This window comes from Psammomys obesus, unplaced genomic scaffold (genome assembly GCF_907164565.1).
Source record: "Psammomys obesus unplaced genomic scaffold, mPsaObe1.curated_primary_1811, whole genome shotgun sequence".
In the NCBI taxonomy this organism is placed as follows: domain Eukaryota; kingdom Metazoa; phylum Chordata; class Mammalia; order Rodentia; family Muridae; genus Psammomys; species Psammomys obesus.
In genome coordinates, this window is record NW_026596117.1 from 27,159,822 (window position 1) to 27,184,690 (window position 24,869).

Sequence of the window (24,869 nt, forward strand, 5' to 3'; positions counted from 1 at the left end):
GTTGTGGACTGATGTAAGGAGGAAGTGAAGGAATTAGTGACTTTGAATGTCCTAGGGCTGTGGTTATCAAATTTTATGTATACAGAGGTACTTAGTGGCTTCTCTAAAAAAGGCTGCTGGGTTCCACCCAACACCTTCTGATTAAGTAGGTTTGTGGGTACATTAGAGTTTACAGAAGGCAAGATAATTCCAGTGACCTCAAAACCACTGTTCCTGCTCTTGGGATTGTACTCTGGGACCCACTCCTGTGTGTGAACAAACTATTTACAGAATTGTTTCAGATTTTGAAAAGTCATTCATAGTTTATGAAGAAGTAACTGCTATAAAATACAGTGAGTTGCTACTTGGAGTTAACTTCTGACCGATCTTTGCCAGGGATTTTTCACATTATCAGAAGATCAGAAGAGGGCTCCTCAACTTCTTTATTGCGATTGTTTTTAATTTCTTCTGTGTCTACAGCAGGAGATAAGATGAATGAACATTACAAAATTTCAAACTACACTAAAATATCAAACAGTAAAGAGTAAAGTCATTACAATTACTAGCAATTCCGAGGACAATGTTGCCTTCCCATTACTGAAGTTTATTTGGCTAAGTTACTAGACAAGACTGTGTCTTCTCGGAAGAGGGGAGGGGAAAAAGGAGGGAGGGAAAGAAGGAAGGAGAGGCAAACACACACTCACACACACAGAGAGTTAGAGAAACAGAGAAGAGAGAGACAAAAGAAGAAACAGAGTACTCACAGTTCTGTCCTTTGAAGGGCATTTGCAGAAGTGATTAATTCCTTTGTTAATGTATTAAGTTTATTTAAGGAAATCAGAGATAGAGGAGCATTCAGACATTAACCAATCCTTTGATATTACTTAGGTGTTCCTTTTCCATAATGGAAACTGGCTAAAATTGCTCTTTCTGAGGTCCTGTAATTTACCTCCCTGCTTGAGGAAGGAATGATCAGTGGGCTAATGTGGTTGACATGACATTTATTAAGATCTTGCTGAGGACAAAACCCCCTCAGAGCACTGTACAACAAGCTCAGCTATTGAAATCTAGCCCAGGACTCCAGCCATGGGCTTCACCGCAGAGGGAAAGAACTGTGCGTGATTGTCACGAAATGTTCAAAGCATCAAATTCATGGTACAGCCTGAAATCTTGACTGTCCTTCTGCCAAAGGGCTAATGGCTGACAGCCACAGGGCTACTAAAGGGGACACCTATCTTGTGACTCACCTTTGTGTCCCGTGTTGACATAAAAAGCTTGATGTGGTATCTTTCTGAAGACCAAACCTCTACCCTCCTGGAATTAGCCAAATCTGATTTGAGATTGATTTACATGGCAGAGCTGCTGTTGCCAGCACCCATATTGGCAAAGGGAATTTCCATTAATTCAGTAATTAATTAATTCATTAATTCTTGCTCAGTGCAAGAGCAACTAGACACACTGACAAGAAGCACATTTAACTTACCAAGCAGTAGTGACAAGAGTTTCCTATGATTTTCTTCTGCAGTTGCAGGGATCAATTACAAAGCCAGGAGGGGCAGGGTAAAGAATGAAGCACAAGAGGGTGTGAGTTAGAACAAGAAAGACTTGGAGGTGCTGGGCCCCAGGACTCTGAATTTCTAAGGAGCAGATGCTTGCAGCTGGAGCTGTGAGTGCACAGTCTTTCCATCTGTGCCCTCTGGAGCAAGCTCTCAGAGATGAAAGTGGGGCAGCCTGGAGTCCTGGACAGGTAAACCATAGTCACTATCTGGCAAGAACTCAAAAGCCAGGGATGACAATCTTTGAGAAACACCTTCTACACCGATGCAAACGGTGAAGTTCCAAAGCTCTCCTTTCACTGCCCCTCCAGAAATTTCTAGAGAAATTGCTTCACCCATGCCTGAAACTTTGTGGCACTTTATGAACCCAGAACATCACAGGCATTTCCTCCGCCGTCAATGGGGCTCACCTGGATCTTGACTGTATTGATGTGTTGGTAAAGGCAGGCAAAAGCATTCTACAGACAGAAAGGGGAGGCAGAAGAGTGGCCTTGTACCAGATTGGGGACCAAGTACAATATCCAGTAAACAGGCAAAAGCATCTTTTATATCAAAGCAGACCATCATTCAAAGGGGTGTTGGCCAACAGGCCATTTTGTGCACGAATCAGAACCCTGCTATCGTGGTCTGTTTCTGATGAGGTTGGTGAAGGAGAATCACACTGTATCCTGTAAATGGTCATTATGCTATCTTTATATCTGAAAAAAAAATATGAGTGATTAAGATTCAAATGGATCATATTTATTTATTTATTTATGGGCCACTGAAATGGTATTATTGTGGTTTCATGTTGAGCATTGAACTTAAGTTCACTGGGTGCTCATTAATGTCTGGTCAAAAATTGCTTTGTATGGATGAATAAATGACCTTGCTACATATGACACAGGGGTTCTAATACAGCATTATTAACACATATGGAAGGAACAGCTAGAAAAATGCAAACCTTATTTAGTCATGCACAAAGGGCATCACCAGCCCTCAAAGAAAGCAAAAAATCAATGCTTGCTTCTGTCACCTTAAACTCCTTTCCTTCCTCTGCCCCTTCTTGGACTTCCCTCCTAACCTCCCAGAAGCCTTGCAAAGCTCAGTGGTCCACATTTGAGGTACAAAAGGGCAGTGAGGCATCAAGATGAAGACCTAGTGACTCTGAGTAAAATGACTTAAAAGCGATTTTTTTTTTTCTGAGTAGAAGCATCAGTTAACTGACAGGACATATGATGGCAACTTCATGCCTCCAGCATCTTCCCCAAACAGTTTCCGTGTGATTATTCAGCTTAGTGCTGTTAACTCACACCGACAAGGCAGGTGATACAACATTCAAATTTATTTTTACAAAGAGAATATCATAACAATGAAATTTTCGAGTTCTTACTTGTATGCTTTAAAATGCTGGTCTACTTATAATTAATGCCGTTAGTTAGTTAATGTTAATGTCGCTGAGTGTTTACATGTTTCTATACATGTGTATACTTCAGAGTTGTGAATTTCTAGTTCAAACCCTGAGATGCTACAATCACTTCCTTGAAGTGGTTATCACTTTATTTATTACCCATCAAAGCCAAACCAGAGCTTATTCATCCTCTCAGACGTTCTGGAGACACATAAGCTAGCAGCAAGCTAGCAGCCAATGTGGCTGTCACACGACCTCGAAAGTTGTGCAGTGTGACACGGAAGCCCAGTGTATCTCCCAGGATATTTGGGAATTGACAAGACTGAAAGGAGCGTGCAGAGGTAGGGCAGGTGGGTGGAGCATGAAGCCAAAACCGTGTGGGTAGAGCCAAGGGCTTCATTCACAGAAGACTAGAAAGTGTGAAGTCATAAATACTTGTCTAACTAATCAGGGCGCAGCGTGTAAAGCCTGGGCTGTTAAAGGAAGGAGGATAAAGGTATAAACTAGGCTCACTTTGGATCTTAATCTATAGGCCTGATCCACCCTCCCCATTCCCCATCTACAGACTCACTCCTGAAGACTGGATCAAGTCTCATCAAGTTTGGTTAGTACTGCACAAGGAAAATCACAGACGGTTTTGTAATGGGGTTTTGACCATTTAGAGAAATCAATTCTGCAGCTATGTGCATGCCTAAGGAGTCACCTGAAGTCCTGAAGGAAGGGCGAGGGGCTTCTTGGATGGGAAGCATGAGTTACCATGAGGGTGATGCCAGGCCTCCTACTATGTGCTGTGTAAACTTTTCCCGGGGAAATGTAACACCCACACATATACACACCCACTCACCCCAGACAGTGATCCCACAACAGACCACTGAAATACCGCTACATACCACCCAAATCCAACTTGGTGAACCAGTGAGTTTTACTGGGGTTTCTTACAGGGCTATGGGTAAGGGGTCACTCACAGGAGCAGAGGAGCGATAGACAGCTGTATCATCAAGGCCTATCCCAGCACGGGTCTGGGAACCTGGAGCACACTGCACGGTCTGAGGGCAGCTCAGCAGGGTGGAGGGTGCCCTTCCCAGGAGACTCTGGTCTAAACCTCCTCCAGACAGCTCTGCTGGTTTCTGCTTCTTCAAGGAAGCTGGTCCTGCCTGAGAGTCTTTGCAGCTCAGCCTCCTCTGCCTGGAGGAAACTCTCAACTTTTAGAGGGCTTACTTTGGTAGGGAGGTGCCTAGGGAGTCTGATCCTTTCAGGGGCTTCCTGAAGCTATTTTGAATTGTTTGAGGAAGTTTAATGAGCTCCCTAGAAAGATGTAATGTTTCAGTTTCTGAGGAAACTGTTACACAGCCCCATTCCATGTGAAGGTGTCAGAATGCAGGCATTTTGTAATGTCCACAGGTACCCAGCATGGCAGATAGAGCTGGCTTTGGAGGCATCTCCTCTGACACAGTCCCAAATCTCACAGCGCTGAGGCAGTTGGGAGAAGTTGAATGACTGCACTGACTGACATAAAATGAAAAATAACTGTGATATAAACTGGGACACTGGATTTAAAAACGATTATGCTGCAGAGAATCATGGTGTTGTGGGAGCCAAAATAGGAGTGACATCATGTTCTAAATGGAAATATATAGAATCAGAACACAGGTGACCCAACCAAGACTCTGTGGCTACAAATCGCCAAGTCAGCCATAGATCCCTAGACTAACCTTAGGAAAATCACAGCAGAACCAGTACAGTAAGACTGAAATTTCCACAGCCAAGCCCAGCCACTCAGCCCCCTCCTCAGCCACCATTCTTGGTTCTTGGTCGGGTGGATTTGGGTTGAGAGACTAAACACTTAGTAAGACTTCCCAAATTTGAATTTGCATTCCCCCCAGTTTGTCACAATCTCAAAATCCTTGTCATTTGCTCTCCATTCGTTCGTCCTTATCTTTGCAAATGTATTTTTAATGCTTATAGAATGCTACAGTTGGATCAACTGTAATATTTTCCATCTTCAGTATTCCCATAACACACATGAAAGGATACCTCAAAATAATTTTACATGGAAAATGCAATCTAGGCAATTGGTCTCTTCAATTAAATGAGTTCTATAAGTAATAGTAGTAAGCTATCTGAAGCTGTGATTGGTTAAACTTTTCGCATGACTGGCTGATTGGCAGGTACCACCATCATATCTCGATGGTCAGTCAGGAAGAGCTTAGGCCTAAGGCTACAGCTGTTTTCTGTTACAGTTACAACCAGCTGAGTTATCTACAAAGAGAAGGTTCTCATGGCTCTGTGGGGAGTCCGATGTTGAGGTGTCCATGCCTGACCAGGGCTTTTCTTGTTGCATAACCCATGGTCAAAGATCTTAGCATGAGCTCAGATGAGCGAGGGTCAACAAAACCCACTCTCATTCACCCTTGCACACATGCGTGGGCTTGGAATGTCAAAGGGGTGTTTAGTTCTTAAAGCCAAAGCAAACACACACACACACACACACACACACACACACACACACACTCATACCAGCAACAACAACAACATAGATAGGTTTAGGAGGGCAGAACCCCTGTGAGACAATCACCCCTTAAAGATGCTAACTCTTAATCCTTGTGCTGAGGATTTAGTTCCCAGCTTGTGAGTTTTGGGGTCTTCCAACCAGAGCAGAATTCAACTGCCCTAATTCTCTTATTTGTCAAAAGCTACAGAGCAGTGTGGGGAATCAGCTTCTTAATTCTTTGTCACATGTTTATTGCTGCTTCTTTAAGCCATTAGTTTTGAAAATGTTTTTGTCTTTATAGTCTTCTTTAAAACTCAAGACGTTTTTCCTATTTGTATAAGTTGCCTCAACTGCTGGCTTTTTCTTTGTCATTACATATGTTCATTTATTCACTGCTCTTATTCTTTGGGGTTTTAAATTAGTATATTTTAATCATACAAAATAACTGGTCTCATTGTAACGTTTCTGAACCTGTTCATGAAGAGCATGGATCATATCTAGCCCACCCCACTTCTCCTTCCCTTTCTCTGGCCCTCTTCCTCACTATACTTCAAAAAATAATCTTCCACATCTGATCAAAGTGCCTCCTTTGAAGGGTACTGTCTTTAACGTCCTGAGAAGTTCTCCAAACCCAGGCCATGTGCCCTGTACCCAGAGAACATGCTAGTTATGGCTGTTGTCAATGGCAACCCCAGATGTGTGCTGTGGCTTGTGTTTCTGTGTCTGTGTATCTGCTCCTTGCTTAGGTAACTGCCTTAGCCACATGCTGCCAGGCTGGTCCTGAGGCTGGACGCTGTATGAAAAGTGCCCTGGAAACAGGAAGTCATCTGCAGATGTAAGGGTGGCTATTATCTCCAGTGGCCCTACGCAAAGGCAAAGCAAGTACTTGGCTGTATACTGCCTTTAGCCTGGCCTCTTTAATGGATACTGTTGAAAAGGAGCAAATGGAAGCCTTGTCAGATGTCACATGGTGAGCCAGGCCTTGGGAGTCAAGCATGTCACCAAGCCTTTGTGTGAAAAATGACATCAGGGAGGAAAAGGTGAATGTGACATTGCTTTGTATCTCACTCAATAGTCACAAATGAGGCTTTTATCTGCATGGACTTCATGCTCTGAAAACCAATTGCCTCTGTTGTGTTTGCTTGGATCTCTCCTCTAGGCCCAAGCGCTCTCTGGCTCTCAGGGTTTCCCTGACTTGAGTTGTAAGTGAGCCTCTAGCCCTGGCTTGCTTTTGTGAGTTGTCAACTGCAGATAAAGGCCTGTAGTCTGTGTCTGTGGCTTTGAGTGAAGAGGGCTGTGAGGGGCCATTGTGGCCTGCCTTTAGAGACTCTGGCATTGGTCCCAAAGAGAGCATTTAGTGTGTGTGTGTGTGTGTGTGTGTGTGTGTGTTTGCTTTGGTTTTAAGAACTAAACACCCCTTTGACATTCCAAGCACTGGCTACTTAACACCGGGGCAGTTCAGAAAAGATGCCATGAGCTCATGGCGCAAAAAGCTCAGACTCCTTTAGACACAGGGAGAGAAGAGGTCTGAACGAGAGGCCCAGGTGACAGAGAAATAAACTGAAATGTGTTGCGGGAGCACGCTGTGGGCCTCCCCAGAACGAGAGGGGATCACCAGAACCCCGCTGTCAATTACAGATGTATTCTTTATGGGAGTACCCTGAGTACCATTGGCCTGGCATCTTTCTCCAAAGCAGCATCAAAAAGTCCTGAGTCCGCTGTGGCAGACTGACTTCGTCAGGAGGCTAGCAAGCACACTGGGGTGGGTGCTGCCAGCTCCTCCAAGCATCGCAGCAGGGAAGCACTGCATTTGCCACCTGCCCCACTCCTTCTCAGACCTGATTGTTGAGCACTGCAGTCTTAGTAATCAGATGGCCTTGGCAACCACGTCAACATTTTTGTCAAGGCATACCCAGCCTCTGCCACTGAGTACATAGGTCAAATCTTAACAGGAGGAGAGCATCGCAGCCATGCTCAGTGTACTGTGCTGGATCCCTGTGGTTTTGCTATGGGTCCCTGTGGGCCCGTGCTTCCGACCTGAGCACATGCGGACCAAAGGCCCCAGGCCTCTCACTGCATCCCATCTACGCAGGTTTATGAATCCTTGTGCATTTCATTATGCATCTGTGTCTTCAGCCACAAAACGTCACTTTCAGTTGCCCCACTCCCAAGACTGGCTCTTTCTTTCCTTCCCTTTTCAATCCCTTTGGAAATTCAACAGTGAAATTCTCCTCCCCACATCTCTATGGTGAGTTTTTCTGGCATTGGAAGGCTTGGTTGCCATGGCAGCAAGCCTCCTCTGCCCAGAGCCAGAATGAGGGGATTGTTGGGGGGGGGGAGAGGAGATGAAAAGTTATTAAAGCCTGCCAATTAGCATGCAGCACCAGAGCCCCTCACTGGAGCTCAGCTGTGCTCCTCAAGTCCCTGCCAGTGAGGCCCGCTGGAGCTCAAGGCAGGGTTCTGTGCGCAGTGCACCTGTCTGGAGGCATCCCTCGGCAGGATGCCTCTGCAGGTCAGCACAGCTAGGTTCTATCTCCTGCTGTCTCCTCTCATAAGTGGCCCTCCATCTCCTGTTCTTTGCTGCTCACCATCTTGAAAATGAAGCCTCATGAAATAACCCATGGGGAAGAGTTATGACATGGAGCAGCAGTGAGGTCCATCCTTCAGGGTCTCAAGCAGTTAATTTTTATTCTTATGGCTTTCTGCCATCTGCCAGCTACAGCAAATGACACAAATGCATCATATACCCATATACCGTGGGGGGCCTGGCACCTGGAAAGAAGAAACTGACCAAACTTCACAGGCATCGGTGAGGTGGATTTTCACAACCCAGATGATGCCTGCTTCTTGAGATCCAAGGCAGTTCAGGAAGCTGAGTATCTGAGGAGGCAGGCGGGAATGTCAGAACTCTGAGCTCAGAGATCCCGGAGTCAACAGCTCCATCTGTGGAATGGGCTTGTTAGGAACAGCTCACCTGATGTCTGAGGAGCACTTCTGAAGTTCAGAGGGAAATGGAATTCTGAAGAATGGACTCGAAGCTAGAAAACACTGGGGTGACAAATACCCCCAAATCTGCCCTAAAGGGGGAGTCTCTGTGAGCTGTTACTCCATGGTGTGCCTTTCCTGCCACTGGGGGTAACCGGATGTTGGTGATGACTGTGCTGCTGGAGTCCCCAGACCCCGGCCTCCCGCAGCCGTTTTGACGATGGTACCTATCTTCAGAGATTTCCACTTATTTATTCTCAGATTCCCTCTTCTTGTGGTGGCGAGGGCTTCTCCCGTGGGCCACACTGCCCGGTGCCTGGCTCAGAGCAGAGCCCAGTGAACACTGACTGTCTCCACACCCCCTCCTGCCTCCTTTGCCACCCTGTGCCAGACCTGCGCTGGCTGGCTTTCAGGCCCTATGGCTCCACCAGAGAGGCTGCCACTCAGCGATTGGAGCAAAGCCTGCGATGATTCTGTGGGGTTAGCGTGTCACTGTAAGCTGGAGAAGCTGTATGGTGGGTGCATGTACCTCTCTGGATCTTACTGAAACTGCTGGGGCAGCTATCCTTTGTTTAAGGTAAAAATCAAAGAAAAATGGCACAGCAGTTCTCACCCGGCTCCAAGTGAGATTCCCTGGAGACCAGGCCAGTGAGCATTCTCAATCCAGTTGTCCTGTGACACACTTTCTTCTCTTGGCTTGCTTGATGGCACAGGGCCTCACTTGCCCTCATCAGACCTAATCACAACCTTAGTTTCCTTCATGGCAAAGATCTGGAGAGCTGGCGGTCTTTTAAGACTCCCACCCAGTCCCCCCAGTTCCCCTTGGGGCCATGACATGCACAGTCCATGATTTAGTGGCCTCTGCTACAGAGGCGATACAGAAATGCTCACCTTTGGTCCAGGCTGCTTTTGGATGCCGAGGTCTCATCTGACAGTGCAAACACCTCCTCCCTCCCGGCTTCCATCACCAGTGTGCCCCAGGCTTGCTAACTCAGGTTTCCTAATTCAGCAAATGACCGCCTGTCCCAGATCAATGACAGGAAATCCTCTCCGCCATGCCCCACCACTTCCTGCTCTGAGTCCCTAGTTGGTCATGGCAGCCTCCAGCTGACCCATGGCAGTCTTCCCTCTGCCCAGAGCCAAAGTGTTCCTCCTAAAATGTAGCTGCTGGTAGCTTAAACTCTAACACGTTCCCACAGCACTTGAAGCAAAGAAAGATGGAATGGCCTCAACAATTCTACACATGCTGGTCGCCAAGCCCAGCTCTTCATTTGGTTTCCCTCCCTTTGCTGCTGCTCACAAACCATGCCGTACTCCATAAATGTCTCAAGCTGCAGTCTGCCTGCCATGATTCTCCTCCTCCTTTTCGTTTAATTAATCCTTACTCATTTGTTGCTATTTGAATATCATCCCCAACCGCAATCCTTTAACCAACCTTCCAGCCCAGAGCAGATCATTCCATTATATCTAAAATATTGTCTGAAAAAACAAATAAACAAAAATGAATTATTTTCCCACACACTGTTAACTATTAACCCTCTGAGTCTACTTCCTTCAGCCACTAACATGCTATCTCCACAGTGACTGGCACCTCCAGGGACCATATCCATGTTTGGGTCAGCTGGTGCCTGTTGAATATTCTGAACATCTCTCCTATGTTGTAATTTTTATCTTCTCTGCTGTTAGTGTATATGTGAGGTGTGTGTGTGTGTGTGTGTGTGCGCGCGCGCGCGCGCGCACAGGTGTGTGCATGCTATGACAGGCGACTTTCAGGACTCCATTCTCTCCATCTGCCTTGGGGTCTGGAGGTTAGCCTCTGCTTGGCAGAGATCCACTCACCCTTCTCATCAGCTCATCTTGCCTGTGCTATGGGTGTCTCTCCTATGCAGTGCTGGTCTTCTGGTTTCATACGCATTTTGTAATTTTTAATGTCGTTGTCTCAGAGTTCTAAGAAGGTGAGGGCCATGTTCTCCAGTATTTCCCCAGATGGAACAAGACTGTATGTGCACACAGTAAGTGAAGAAGTGAGGGCACCGGCCCTGCTCAGTCACCATCTGATCTCACCCTGGCTCCCAAAGAAAGGAAGAACCACCTTCACAGAGCAGGGACTGGGGGTTGAGACCAAGCCCAGCTCTCAGCCCGAGTGACACAGGTGGACCCACCCAGTGTTTGTATGTTTCCCAAAGCCTCAGGAAACACTTTCCTTTCTTACCATTGCAATTGCTGCAGTGCTGTGGAGCGCTTTAGCATTCTGAATCCATATCCTGTCACCGTGACCCAGTTTCGGGTTTTGAAACTCAACTACCGCTGGCAGAATCTGTGCTGGGGTACGGCTCCCCCTCCCTGTTCCCTAAATAAAAGATGAAATCAGAATGGCCATGTAGATGCTCTCTCAAAACAGTGCTTTATTTAGAGAGAGGTGTTAGTTATTACTGGCTACTGGCATTTAACATTTGTTGAGTGAACAAAACTGAACACTGAGGAGAATGTGGAACCAAAGAGTCTCTACCTAGCATGTGCTGGGGCCTGAATCAGACCCAGACAGACCAGCGATGTACAGCAAGGATGGCTCCGCAGAGAGCCTCTCTGCAGCAGCGCACGCAGCATGCTGCAGCATGTAGGTCCCTCACAGACAGAGATGGTACAGCTTTGTGTCAGAGGAGCGAAGCGGTCCTTGCTGAGGCTATTTTAAAGCAGTAGAGTGAACCAAACATTGCACGTGAGTTGTTAGAAACAGAGAAGCTTCTGAAAAACAATACGATTCTGTAGATCCTTCCCTGAATTTAAATTCTGCAAGGCTGGGTCTCCTGTCATGGTACACTTCAGAAAGCACGACCCTTTCAGGACTGCATCCCGAGGAAGGTGGCTAGAGACACACCTCTGAACAGCCAGCGTGCTGGTAAAATGTACCGGGGGCGGGGGAGATCCTCTCTATCCCTCGCTTTATTTTCCTGAGAAGCAGACCGTAAGACTCACTGTGTGTGAGATCTGACCCTACCCAATTAACCAACACATGGCTTTGGTAGACCCTGGCTAGGATCCAAAGCATCATGATAAGTCTCGCAAATTGGGATGAGCTCTGACCCAGGAGCTCAGAGGCTCCTCAGTCTATCCTGCTCAGTGTGTGTCAAGCCGAAGATCCTCTCCAAGTTCCCTTTCCTTCCTTCCTTCCTTCCTTCCTTCCTTCCTTCCTTCCTTCCTTCCTTCCTTCCTTCCTTCCTTCCTTTCGTTTTTCTTTTCTTTCTTCCTTTCTTAACTTTTTACTGGTTCTTTGTGAATTTCACATCTTGCACCCCAATCCTACTCATTTCTTCCTCCCCTCGTACCCACTCCCTACCCTTGCAACCTCCCAACCCCCAACAAAGAAAAAAGAAATCTCTTTGAGCAAACTGTAGTGTGCCCCAGTGTGTCACACAGAACACCCTTTTGTCCACACTTCTCTGCTTGCAAATGTTCAATGCAATGGCTTATCCATCTAGTCCGGAGCCTCTGGCTTCTGCTACTCTACCATTGCTGGGCCCTCACTGGGGCTCCTCTTTGATATCCTGTCATTGCCCTGTGCCATGGAGAGCCCGTAGGACCAGCCCCCTCCTGTGCTCCAGCAGTTCATCTATGGGGTAGATGTTGGGGAGGGCCAATTCAAAGCCCTGGATCTGGGCCCGAGAGGTATCTGAGCTGGTCAGATACCACCGGCTCTCCTGCTTTCATACCCTTGGGCTGGTTCAACAACATCCTCCACAACCAGGGCCAGCTCTACCCCAGTGAGGTGCCGGACCCACTCTCCTGAGCATTTCAGCAATGAGGGACATGACCAGTTCTCCCATTCTTGTAACCCTGAGGCCAGCTCTCCTACCTGTCCTAGGTGTTGAGAGACATGGGAGGGGAGGAAAGTTTCCTCCTCTCCATCACCACCTCCAAGTCCCAGTCTCTTAATCTTAAGTAGCAGCCATCACTGTGGTTACCTTGCTGGCTTGCTGGAAGGTCTGGCTTCCATAAGAAGCCAGTGTACGGCCTGGAACATGGGCTGGCCGTATTTCAAGCTCTCAGACACACCACCCTCGTCTAGACAACTACACAGAAACTCCAGACCAGGCTCAAATTGAGGATAATAATTCCAGACTCAAGGATTTCAACTCAATATCTCACACCCACTTGTCCAAAGGTAATCAGTCTTTAACAGAGGACAAGAAACATGTGGAACTGACCCTTGAGATCCTCAGATAAAGCCGACAGCTTCTTTCTAGTCCTTCCAAGTAGAACAATCCTGGAAAAGCAAGGAAGAGTGATCTTTAAAAGGAATATGTATCTGATTGGCCACAAGCCCCAAATGTAACAAGATGCTTAAATTGACTTAACAAAGAGCACTGTTTTTAACTGTGAGGCGATCGTCATGCCCTTTCAATTTGAACATTATTACGAACATCTGAGAGCGATGTACACAGGTCATAAAGATGTCAAAAGAGCGAATAAATTTAGCATGAAATATTAACTCAGGAAACTGCAGTCCTAAAGCTGTAAGCCTCTTCTCATTACGGCCAGTGATGACGCCTTCTCAAATGTGCTTGAGCAACTTGGGAGGCGGCTCTGAGAGGCTGTGCAGAACCTCCGCCATTGTTTCCCACTCAGTGGAGCTTACAAGCCCAAGGCTGCAGCTACGAAGACGCCTCAGCATTTGAGCGCCCCCTACTCTTGGATAGGAGAAAGGCTCAGTTCCCAGCACCCACATGGCCGGTCACAGCCATCAGTAACTCCACTGGAGATCTGACACCCTCTTCTGGCCTCCTCAGGCACAGACATAAATGCAGGCAAAACACACACGGCCTGGTGTGGAGGCACATTTTTGTAATCTGAGCACCTGGGGAGGCAGAGACGGGCCGATCTCTCTGAGTTCGAGGCCAGCCTGGTCTACAAAGAGAGTCCAAGACAGCCAAGGCTACACAGAGAAGCTGTGTTTCAAAACAAACAAACAAACAAACAAAAAACAAAACAAAACAAAAAAAACCCAGCAAACAAAAATCCCTCATGCACATAAAACTAAAATAAATCTTTTAAATAGCAAGGGTGATCTCTTATGAGAGGGACACAGGAAAGCAAGACTCAATTCTCTCTCAGGGAGCAGTGAACTCCAGAAAGAGCACAGTTGCCCAGGGCACAGCTGTTCTCTGCACTTGCACTTCAGCTTTTCACATTGCAAGCCTCCTGCTGTGCCTGTGTCCTTCCTAACTGAAGAGAGCTTACCACCTGTTGAGGCTCGGAGTCTACTATGCTCTGTGAGTACCCAGAGACAGACAGGCTGGTGTGGGGAGCCAGTTATGCAAGGTGGAGCCAGAGAATCAGAGCCCTCTAAGGGGATAACCATACCCACATATCACTACAGAGTCCTGTAGTCAGACATGGGTGGACTCTCCGGTGCTTCTGCTGACGGTCTCCCTTCTTTCTGTGGCTGTGTCAAGGATGGTGAGTCCATGGTTGGCCACATGGAGGGTCACATGGGGTCTGCTCATGTTCAGCTGGACGTTAGGACCAATGAGTCAACCTGCCCACGTGATTGGTGGAAAGCCAATGAAGGATCAAGTGTTCTCACTAATTGATTGGCCGCTGTAGGGCTCACAGACAGGGCAGCCACACAGGCTAGATGTGAAGTTTAAAAAGCTCTGACCTTTTGTCCTGGCATCTGTGGTTCTCCATCTTGTATAGACAGTTCCAGGGGATTGGCATAGGGGTGAAGTGGCTTAAAGCAAACTCCAGTCCAGGCTAAGGTGTCAAGAAGTTAAACAGTGTCTTAAAGTGGATGGACAGTGAAGTTGAAACTCTGCCAAGAGGAGTAGGGACCCAGGTACCGAATAACGTTTAAACTCAGATCTGGGTATCATGGGACTCTGGAAGGGGTCTAGTAAGAGTGCAATGAAGTCCCTGGACTGCAAGAGGGGTTCTCGGGAGATGTGACAGAGCTGCAGGTGTTGGGCTATGGGCTGGGGTTCTTCCCACGAGCCAGCCCCTCTCATAGCAGGGGAACGAGAGTGACCAGACCTGCAGTGGGGCAGGGCGGTCAGCATGGGGCCCTGGGCTAGCTTGGCTCCATGCACCATCTGCGACTCGTGCGGTTTACTGCTTGCTCGTGGCCCTTCTCTGGGAAGAAATGTGAAACACTTTATCCAGGGAGAGTCTGTTTGGTGGAGACAACCAGTAACACTTTACGCACAGGCCCATCCCTCCTACTGCTTGAAGATCAGGTCACTGAATTTCTAGGTCAAACCCGTGTAACCTTCAGTTGAGTTTGAAGACGTTTAAAAGCCCAGAAAAGGTTCCAGGCCGTAAAGTAGGAGCCAGGAGCCTGCACACACATGTGGGGGACCTCAGAGGAACCGGATCATGGAGCTGGAGTGAGAGAAGAACAAGATGGTTAATGGTTTCAGAGATACTCTGTCTGGTGGATGGGGCAAGTGATAGCTGACTGGAGGGGCCTGGGTGTGAGGTGTCCTGGGCATAAGACAGCTTTGGCCACCACGCAGGCATCAGGCTAGGATGAACAAAGGCCCGCCATGTGCTCTGTCCTGACTGATATAAGGACAACACCACCAATGAGGTGTCTCTCTGCCCATCACCAGGGGCGGAGGTCAGGTCCCCTTTCTTAAAACGCTCATTGCAGCAGTCTCCTGCTGGCAGTGGGTTTCCTGGGGCACTGAATTGCTCTGAGGAAGGTGGAAGCCAACCCTTGCTTCAACAGCTCAGTGAACAGTGATGGCCACCTCCACTCCTGAGCTTTTAGAATGGCATGGGTGGGAATTGCCTTGCCTTTTAAAAGAGGTTCATTTTCTTTTTATTCTATGTGTACGTGTCCATGCACCACATCCATGTAGTGCCTTTAGAGGCCAGATCCCCCGGGACTGGAATCCAAGACTCACCATGTGGCTGCTGGGAATTGAACCCAGCTCCTGGAGAAAAGCCTTAACAACAGTGCTTCAGTCATTGTAGAGCCTACACCCTCAAAAAAAACCTCAGCAGCCTCAGGGTCACAGTAAAACCAAGCAAAGGGCAGGATTCTCATTTACTTGACTCTGACCCTGCTATGCCCAACTTTTTCACCGCCCAATCAATACTCCAAACCAGGATGGAATGTCGGTTACAGTTAATGATCCTGCATTGTTTGTCCTTTTTACCCGTAATCCACAGTGTTTACTCTCTGGGTGGCACTGCTATGGGGTTCAGCAGACGTGTAACGGTGTGTGCAGACCAGTGCACACCAGACAGAATAAGTCCCCTGCTTAGATCACCTCTGCTGCCTCTCACCCTCGCCCCCTGTAGCCTCTGCCAACGAATCAGCTTCTGAAGTCCTGATACTACGGATTTTCCTATAGAGTCACATGGTTGTCACCACTTTCAGACTGGTTTCCACTTAGTAATAAGCAAGAAAATCTCATTCATATGTTTCCGTAAATAGTATTCTATTGTTAGATGTACAATGGGGTGTGTGTGTATGTGTATGTGTATGTGTATGTATTCATTCATCTATCGAAGCACTTCTTTTTTTTTTTTTTTTTTTTGCCTCCAGGTTTAAGCAATTAAGAGGAAAGATGCCAGACACCTGGTGTGGCATATACAAAGGTTTTCAGTTACTTTTAGGTAAATACAAAGAAGTGAAATTGCTGGATCACACGGCAGGGATGTGTTTTGCTTTGTAAGAATCAGCCACACTGTCTTCCAATGACACTTAGTCCCTCCTAGACGGAGTCCCAGATACTCAGATTACCCTCAGGCATGAGAGCAATTAACTCCAACTCCAAGGTTCATTCTTACCTCAGATTCAAAGCTGCTCCTTCTAGCACTCCAACCTGGACTCCCCGGAGTCTGGTGTTATTTCCCAGCTGTTTTTGCAAGGGGAGCAGAGGAGAGAATTCGGAGGGGTCTGCTTATTTGTGGCTGTTTATCTCCTCACACCTGTGTGGGTGACCTCAGCACAGCCAGACAAGGTGTTGCAAAGGTAGACACCTTTTGCAGAGGCCACCTTCCCCTGAGGAACAAGCTCACCACCCTCTACTGACAGGCCGTGGGGGTCGGTCTCTGTCCTGTTCCTCTCTACTTCCTCCCATTTCTTTCACAGCACACAGCCATTGTCTAAGCAGAAGCGGTGTGTAATGGGATTCCAGACTCCTCCCCTCCTTTCAGAGAACACTGGCTTTATAAGGGATTTTCTTGGAGTTCCTTTTGTGGTTTCAGGTTGGGGATCGGGATTAGAAAGAGGGAGAAATGGATTACCTCTCTTCGGGAATATTGCAGCAAAAGACCAGTGACTGGCTCTTGCGCAACTCTTCCCCTGCCCAGGAACACGCCCAAAATAAGAACATAGGATTCCAGGATTCCAGGGCCTGTGTGCACTGTCATAAGGAACGGCACCTAACCCAGCAGGCGGATGCTGTACTCGTTTCTAAACTGACCTGCATTGGGTTCTTCTCTAACACCCACCCCAACCAGGCCAAGGCTCCAGTTTCTAAATCCAGAGGAAAAAAAAAAAATTAAAGGCCCTGAGCCTTTTGTAGAAAACCTTGGAGGTGTGGGGCCAGCAGGATGCCACAGCTGTGCTCATCTGCATCTTTAAGCAGAAAGGACCTGATGCTATGCATATCAAAATTCTCCCTCAATCCTGAGTCCTGAGGGCTGAGGGGAGTTCCAGTCAGCAAGTCATTCTTCCAGGATAGGGACAGGAAAGTTAAGTGATAAATTCTGTAACTGGACCCATGGAAGGATGTTCTGATAATTACTTATCCAACTCTCTTGTTTGTATTCTGTGTGTCTGGATATAATCATAAGATTGTTTGGGGGGGGAAATAATGCAGTTAGAGAGCTGGCTCATCAGTTAAGAGAACTAGCTGTTCTTCCAGAAGACTTGGGTTCGAGTCCCAGAACCCACGTGGCAGCTCACAATTCCTGATTCAGGGCATATAATGACCTCTGGAGGTACACTATACATGAAGGCAAAAAAAATCTATAAAATAAATAATTAAAATAAAAATGTAAAGATTGTTTTGTGGGTCAGCGCGCTGAATAGCATGAATCCTGACTGGAGTCCAGTGGCAGATCTTACTGGTCTCCGCATCTGCCTGTGCCTGTCGAGAGACAGTGGGAACCGGCGGATGGTGAAAGAGGGCATCAGGAGACTCAGGCACAGTCCCGGATGATACCCAGAGGGTGGAGTACAAAGATGAGGATTGCACTAATGGGGTATAACTGTGGTTTGCATGAGCAACGTCCCCATGGGCTCATGTATCGCACACTTGGTTCCCGGTTGGCGGGCACACACTCTTCAGAGCGGTTACAGACAGTTTAGGAGGCTTAGCCCTGCTCGGGTGCATCACTGGTGTTAGACTTGAGGGTTTGTGGCCTCATCCACTTCCTGCACCATTTCTATGCTTTCTCTCTGTAGAAAAAGATGCTCCTGTGCCTTGTCATTTTGTCCCTGCCATTCTGGATGCTAAGCCACTAGGACGCAGAACTGTAAAACAAAACAAAACAAAAAAGAACCCTTTCTTCCTTAGGTAACTTTTGGCCAAGGTGTCTTAACAAAGCACCAGCGATGTCACTCTTATGGGCACCTTCCAGAGAGTTCTTCTGCTAGAGAGACTGGCCCACTAAAGGGTGAAAATGCAGCCTTGCATCCACCCCAGTCACCACAGTAACACTCTGAGCATTGTCCTGAGCAGTGGCTCGAGAGCGGCAGAAAAAGAGCACTGAACAGCTTGACCCCTCTGAGCCTGCCCCAGAGGTGGACAGAGACACAAACCACACACGAGGAATAGCTGTAGCCAATCCTAAGTGCAAAGAAGAAGGAAGGGAAAGGGAACCAATGTGGCTGAAGCTTGCTGAGTAGGGGGAGAATGGAGGGTGGCACAGACAGAGGCGAGTGGTGCCAGTGTCAGGCAGAAATTTGGGAGTCCTATAGCATGCTTGGATTTTATTACAAGCACATTGGAAGTTGGTGAAGATCGAGCAGGAGAAGAGGACAAGCTCTGCTTCACATTTCCAGGAGTGTTTACCTGTTGTGTGGTGGGTACGTTACAGAAAGGGAAAGTCAGGCAGGGGCAGAACCCACCCAGCACTCCTTTGTAAGGTCCCGGGTTTAATCGCTCACGCATACTGCAGAGAAAAAGGTAACCAAAGGCACATCAATCAGCAGATGGTTACAGCAGTGGAGGTGGAAGAGCACAGCAGTGTGGGACTTCCTGCCGTTGTTTGATGCTTCTTCGGGGCAGTTGCATCGAGAGGATCCTTTGCAGCCGTGAGGGTATCCTTTACTGCAAGTGTGCAGACGATACAGTGAAGGATTAAATACAGACTCCCGGGAAAAAAAGGACATAGCAATGGCTTCAATGGTTTCCACTCGGGCAAGGGTTTAGTACCAGTGGGAGTTTTTAAGGGTATGAAGAAGAGAGGAAGAAACAGGAACCCAAAGTGTGTGTGTGTGAAGTTTAATCTTTGAATACACAGGGGACAGATCTCCAATGAAAAAGGAAAAAGATTACTCAATAGCCTCCTGTTTTTAATTTTTAAATTGAGGGTCACTGGTGCTTTGACCCACAGTTTTTGGGTAATCTGCTGTGGCTTGTTGCATCTGTCATCCCCGATATTCTGAGAATGTTCTTGTCTCCACCTCCAAAGACAAATTTAGGACTGAAAAGAACTGTATCCCTGAGTCTGTGTTCAGAGATGAGCTGCTTGTGCTGAAAGACCTTTATATGTTTCATGAAAGTTATTTTTGTAAATGGATTCAAGTAGACTTTAACAGGCAAATATAGCATCCTAAATGCCAGTGATCTAAATAGAAGATTCGGCAGAAGCAATATGTGACGGCAGAGCATGGAGACCTTGGGAGGGAGGCTGAAAGAAAGTGGCCAGAGGAAGTGAGGAAGGAGTGAGGATCAGGAAGCAAGAGGTGCTTGGAAAGATGCTGGCTGATCCAAGGCCTCCAGCACTATGCCATCCTTCCTTCCCAGTCTAGGTGCTGAGATTTTGCTGTTGTGCCAAAGCTGTTGCCTGAATGTGTCCTTTGGCCTCCAAGGGACAACCCTCCAAGAGAGCTAACCCCTCTTTAGAACTCACCTTAGTGGGGAGTTACGGGCTTGCAGATGCTCCCTTCTACACACAACGAAGATCCTGCGAGACTATAAGAAACTGTTCAGATCGCCATGTATATTAACTGTATTTTCCTTGCTCATGTAGACACACAAGGTAAACAGCTTAAAAAGAGGAAGGGGTTATTTTGGCTCATAATAAGCTTTTAGTGGTTTTGGTCCATGGTCCCTTGGTCCAGTGGCTTTGGGTCTGTGGTATGCTGGTGGGCAAACATGGTAGGGATAACCTCTTTACCTCATGGCACCTGGGAAGCTAAAAGAGAGGAAAGGTCTTGAGTCCCAGTATTCCTGTCAAAGGCACACACCTAGTGTCTTTCAGATCTAAGTTACAGCACCTCACTAGTGGCTGTTGTAGGACAGGAAACGGGTCTGTGAATGGCAGTGCCTGCCTGCTGTCTCTTGGTAAGTGCTTCTGCAGCAAGAGTTGGTTATGGGAGTCAGGGGCTCAGAAAGACAAGGGATAAAAATGGAGTCTGCATCTAGCGCATCAATTTGACTGGAACCTGCAGACAAAACCTCTGTTTTTCATGATGGATTATGATATTTAATGCACAGTTACACAAAATGTTAAAAATGAAATGTAAGGCTTTTAAAACACCATACCATCCATAAGCTTCCTCCCCCTTGCTCTACCTGCAGTGTTGATTTGACTTGGTGGGAAGCAGTGAAGGGCTACACCACATAGCTTTTCCATAGAAACTGTCTCTGTACTCCTGAGAACAGAAGAGCTATTTGCCAGAGACCTGTTTTCAGATGGTGAAACAGCTGGTTTTTGTATTATATGTACTTTTACTGATCTACTTGATCTGTGGGTACCTCTAAAGAGACACAGAAAAGTGCGTTTTAGATGGAATTCATGTCTTTAGCACAGAGTATGACATACACTAATTAGGCATTTAGTAACTGAGTTATGGTCTTAATTCTTATGAGCATCATGAGGACTCATGATGACATTTGTACCCAGCATCATGATCTCTATGCTTTATATATATGACCATAGTCAAATTCAGAGAGTTCCCTAGAACTCTGCCTGGTTTCAGTTAGGCACCTGTGGGCATGGCTTGCCCTCTACATCAAATTGGACCTCCCCAGCTGAAAGGAAAGAGGATATTCCTTTTTATCTGGCTTTACTACATTGACTCCATCTTAGTCTCATGATGGAAGGTAGAATCTGGCGAGTCTTTACCATTAACCAACACTGGGTTTAAACATGGTGGTCTCTGCACTCAATTCCTATTGAATCAGGGTATGGGGGATGCTTCTCACAGGGAAAAGCCTTCTGCTTCCTCCCTCTTTCTTCTATATCTATTCTGACAATAACCATTGCTATTTCTTTCTCTACAGCTACCCAGAATACCTCCTGTGGTGCTAGGTTTGTGGTTTTTCTTTTGTTTTTGCTTTTTGTCAACTGAGAGAAGGAACCCTCAGTTGAGAGAAGGCCTCCACAAAATTGACCTGCAGGCAAGCCCATGTGGCATTTTCTTAATTAATGTCTGATGGGAGGGCTCAGTCCACCCTGGGCAACACCACCCCTGGGCAGATGGTCCTGGTTCTATGAGAGAGTAGGCTGAGCAAGCCATGAGGAGCAAACCAGGACACAGCACCCCTCCACGGCCTCTTCAGTCAATGCTTCAGGTTTCTGCCTGGAGTTCCCCCCTTGACTTCCATGGATGATGAACTACAAACTGAAAGATGAGATGGTGAATCCCCTCCTGAGATTCTTTTAGTCATGGTGTTTTATCACAGCTGTAGAAGCCTTAGCTAAGATGTCACCCTGTCTAAATTATTTCCATAGCAACACTTCACACTGAAATTTGTCACCAAACCAGCACAGTGCAGCAACTTTTACATAGGGGATGCCACAAGTCTATGCCTCTCTGGCTTTGCTACCTTTTCCAGCACCGTGGGCACCCCTGTGGCTCGCCACCGTGGAAGAGTGCTGCACTAAATATCCTTTAGTCTCTTGAGATGGAAACCAGAGTTCATAAGGCAAAAATGGTTTAGGAACACTGAACTTTTAAAGATGGAGCTTAATGGAGTGTATACTGTAGGGGCGTGTATGGCACCTTGTGGCTGTGTGACACATGCATAGAGCCATCACCACCAGACAGCCTGGTCCAGTGGTGAGGCACCTGTCTACTTACCTGCCTGGGAAGCTCTGCATCAAAGTTTACGGAGTTATTAGGAAGGAAAAGCAGCAGAAAGTGAAAAGCACATTGTTGCCAGCTTATTTCACTCTATTCTTTTAAAAAAAAATATATATATATATATATTTAATTTTTTAAATTTTGCATGTATGTTAAGTGCACATGTGCACAGTGCCCACAGAGGCCAGAAAGAGGTATCAGATCCCCTGGAACTGGAGTTACAGATGGTCCTGGGCTCCATGTGGGTGCTGGGAATGGATTCTGGGTCCTCTGGAAGAACAGCAAGTTCTTTTAACCACTGAGCTGTCGTTCCAGCTCTTGATCTCATTTTACCTAAAATGAAGAATTCTTGTTTCTAGATCCAAAAATGAGTCCTCGACATCTTTGTAACTGCAGCTGCACACGCTAGCACACACTACTGTTTTTCATTAAAAAAACAAAACGTGAAGCAAAAAGAGAGCAGTACTGCCTCCGACCAAAAATTGTGGGCTTTTTACACTGTGCACAAGCCCAAGGCTCCCGGGTCAGCCCTAAACCTTGGGTTATCTGAGATAATGGGGACTCCAGGCAGCCACTGTGCCTTGTTCCTACCTCATTAGGACATTCCAAGATCTTCCCACTCCCCCTTAGCTACCCTGAAGGAATTTGGGGCAGAGCCTGGCCTCACACCTGTGCTGGGAGTAATCTGATCTTAATCTGAAATGGCAGCAGGGTCAGCGGGGTCAGCGAGGTCAGCGGGGTCAGCAGGTAAGTTCTTTGTTTGGATCCTGATGATCTCATGAAAGGGCACAGACTTAGATCAGGAGTCATAATTGTCCACCTTCTAGTTTTCAGAGCTGCTGGGTTCCCCAGGACCTCAGTAGACTCTGAATGGAAAGAGAGAATGAGGTGAGGAGGGAATGCTGCACTCTGTTTGCTTGTGTACAAAATCCTTGGTGAAAGTAGCACATCAAATGGGGCTCATCATCAGTTTGTGAGTGTCAGAGGACAGTGAGAACAGAGAGGACAGCTCATGCTGTTCTTCAACCCTAGATAACCTGCCTGGTTCTGGCAGGACAGAGATGACTTAATTGTGAAAAGGCATTTGGAAAACACTTTTGCTAACAAGAAGGTTGAAGACGTCCTCTCTTTGACTAATCCAACAGCTCTATTCGGCCTTGATGTCACTACACTATGAGAAGACTGTTTCTGTAAATGTGAGGAAGCAAACATGGATATTGAGGTTTTAAATATTAAGTTTCAGGATTGGTTATGATCAGTTTTGGGTGTACAAGAGAGGGTAGGGTGGCCAGACTGGCCCCAGAATGTCTCCTGGAGGCCCAGGGCTACATCGCTCAGGAGGTAAAGACAAGGGCTGAATTTCTTTCCAGGCAGTATCCCTCTGTTCAATACCAGCCCTGTGGGAGCCCTGACTCAGAAACCTCATCCTCCTGGATGTGGTCACAGCCCACAGACCAACCGCGGTGTTCCTCCCAGGTTCCTCTTCGGGGAGAGCCGTTGTCATCATTGCTGTGCTCTCCTGTGTGTAACCTTCTACTACAGATGCCTTCCTTGGTGAGCAGGTGAGGCCCAGCTGTCGCTTCAAGTTTACAGCGTTCATGCATTTTTAAGAAACAGATGGGGGTGGGGGGGAGATTGCTAGAGCAAAGCAATCATGCACAGGCATGATATGGAGGTCCAAAAGCCCCTTCAATATTTAATGCAACCAAAAGCCTCTGGCAGACGAGCATCTCTTAATGGGGCTCGCCCTTTGGCTAGCTTGTTTGTGAGGCAGTCAAATGTCTGGCTTCCAGACAAGTCATCACTCAGGCCCTGAGGAAATACCACCAACTGAAGTGGCCCCCCCAGGCATCATTGCTCTTTATTGGTCAAGTTTAGAAGGTCCCGGGACAGCACAGCTTGTCTACACACAGCTGTGGTTTCATAGCCAATTAGGCATTGGCGTTGGTCTGTGCTTGCCTCCCCATGAGCCTCTGCTAACACAGAATAAAGTGTACCAGGAGGTGGACTGTGAGGCTGAGGATGGCCCTGTGAGGAAGCAAGACTCAGTACAGCCCTGGTTGCCGAAATGGGTTCACACCAGAGAGATCTCAGGAGAGATACCAAGCATAAGCTCGGTCCTGGGCTGACTGACAGCTAGCGCTTTCCTGGGAATAGCGGCTGCAGAGAAGAGAGGGGTAGATGTGAGCAAGGAAGGCAACGCTGCATTTTGGGAGAAGTCAACAGAAGGGAACGGCTAATGGTATCACTTTTCCAGTCACCAGTCTCTCTGGGAAATGGGCTGTGCATTCCTCACTAACTATCACCATGGAGAAAGATGCTTTGTGTGTGTGCAAAGCAAGCAAGAACGAGAAGGAGCCTAGGATGTCGGCATGAAGAGGTCATGGAGCAGTCTCCAGTCTTTTGGATCACCAGTTTACATTTATACTTTACCAGAAACTTCTTGAAGTTCATCAAATCTTAGTTTTCAAACGGAGAAGCAGAAACTGTTAAGCCACACAAGAACTTTGTATAATTTACAACCCAATGTCCACAGACTACACGCTACAAATTGCTTAGGTAGGAAGTAAGTTTTGGGGGTTGGAGAGATGGCCCAACTGTTAGGAGCATCTGTTGCTCTTGCAGAGGAGTTGGGTGTGGTTCCCAGTGCCTACCAGGTGGCTCACAACCATCTGTAAATCCAGTCTTAGGGGACGCGGCATCCTCTGTGGCTGCCACAGGCACTCCATCCTTACAGCACAGCCATATGTGGAAGCAAAACATATACAGACAGTGAAAATAAATGTATCTTTACAAACTAGTTGCAATGATTGCATATGCCATCATGATTTTAAAATAGTAAAAATAATTAATCTTATTCAAGAGAGTTTTACTTTCATCATTTTCTCCAGAGTTTCTTTTCTTAAAATATTTTTCAAGTTGGGGGATAGTCAACTGCAAAACAAAGCTGTGATTTTTATTTTGATCAGATATTCTGTGTGAATCACTATCAAAATCATGAGGTGCCATGCTTTTCACGGTGCGTTTTAAAAATGGAATCCATGTTCTCAGCTTGCTTTATTTTATTTAGTACTTGGGCATCAAGCATTGTTCTCAGTTGCTCAGTTGGTTTATCCATGCTGAAGTGATTAACAGGCTTAATCACAACTTATTATTATTATTATTATTATTATTATTATTATTATTATTATTATT

At 46.8% G+C, this 24,869-nt stretch overlaps 1 protein-coding gene and 1 non-coding gene across 4 annotated transcripts in view; one reads left to right on the plus strand and one right to left on the minus strand.

Annotated features, from left to right (window-relative positions):
- Positions 1-24,869, plus strand: part of Ntrk2 (neurotrophic receptor tyrosine kinase 2) — a 297,297-nt gene that overhangs the window by 265,748 nt on the left and 6,680 nt on the right. The gene's annotated exons all lie outside the window — the stretch shown is intronic.
- Positions 14,873-15,014, minus strand: LOC129692931 (small nucleolar RNA SNORA48). Its single transcript, XR_008722792.1, has one exon. It is a non-coding gene; the product is annotated as a small nucleolar RNA SNORA48 (small nucleolar RNA).